General features: G+C 38.3%; 1 non-coding gene across 1 annotated transcript; it reads right to left on the reverse strand.

Moving 5' to 3' along the window:
* Positions 1-758: 758 nt before the first annotated feature.
* LOC145091091 (small nucleolar RNA R71) lies at positions 759-865 on the reverse strand. Its single transcript, XR_013701979.1, has one exon. It is a non-coding gene; the product is annotated as a small nucleolar RNA R71 (small nucleolar RNA).
* Between the last annotated feature and the right edge of the window lie 251 nt (positions 866-1,116).

Here is a 1,116-nt window from a genome sequence, read left to right on the forward strand (position 1 = left end):
GCATCAGTTTATTTTAGTTTTCTCTCTGAGGTGCAACCACATCGTGGTCATATCCACCACGTCGTGGTCTTATCTCAGTGAATTATTAGTTTTGTGATTTTTATTCGTTTTACGCATTTTTGTTTGTTTTGTTTTTATTGATGTGATTTATGACCCAAGGATCTAAAACTCCATTCGTTCCAACACTTCAAGATCCATAATCTGCTTTTCATAAAAAGAAGAACAAGAAATCCAATGAGTCAACAAGCACTTTTCAATTGGAAAAAGGATTTGAAAGTTTCGAGAGGACGCGTGATAAGAATGTATTTGGATATGAGCCAGAAATATCTACTGAAGAAATTTCAGACAAGGAGATAAAAAGCAAGGTTGAAGAGATGACATATATCATGAGAATGAAGATGGGGGATTACAAGAAGAAGATACGTGAAGAACATGGACCAGGTCTTGTTCCACCTGAGATACCAGTTTCCAGAAGTTTCGAGCTCAAAGGGCATATTCTATCAATGCTCATGGATATACCTTGCACTGGGAAAGAGTATGAAGATGCTTTCAAGCATAATGATGAAGTGAAGGACATTGAAAACTACTTCATTGTTCCTAATGTGCCAAGAGCAGCTGTGTTACTTAGGAAGCTTCCGGTGACATTTACCGGTGAAGCTAAGGTTTGGTTGAAGTCACTCGCTCCCGGGTCCATTACTACATGGGAAAATCTTTGTGATGCTTTTATTGAACAATTTAGTCCACCTTGGAAGATCTCAAAGCTTAAAAAGAAGATTGCTAACTTTTAACAAGAGGTTGGAGAGTCATTGTTTAAAGCATGGGAGAGGTACAAGGGCTTGCTTAGAAGTTGCCCTCAACATGATCTTAATGCTCAACAAGAAGTGTCCTTTTTCCATGATGGAGTGAATGCCACAACAAGGAAACTTCTTGACTCGTAAGGGCCAATGATGAAGAAGGAGCCTAAAACTATCAAATAATTGATTGAAGAGTTTGCCAAGAACTCACGTGAATACCATAACCCATGAGAGGATGTTACAAGAGGTAAAGGAAACGGAGGGAACGAGAATATGGTTGCAGTTTTAGAAAAGTTAGAAAATATGGATAAACGAATGACAA

This window comes from Lactuca serriola, chromosome 2 (genome assembly GCF_051521515.1).
Source record: "Lactuca serriola cultivar US96UC23 chromosome 2, Lser_US96UC23_V15, whole genome shotgun sequence".
NCBI classification, from domain to species: Eukaryota; Viridiplantae; Streptophyta; class Magnoliopsida; order Asterales; family Asteraceae; genus Lactuca; species Lactuca serriola.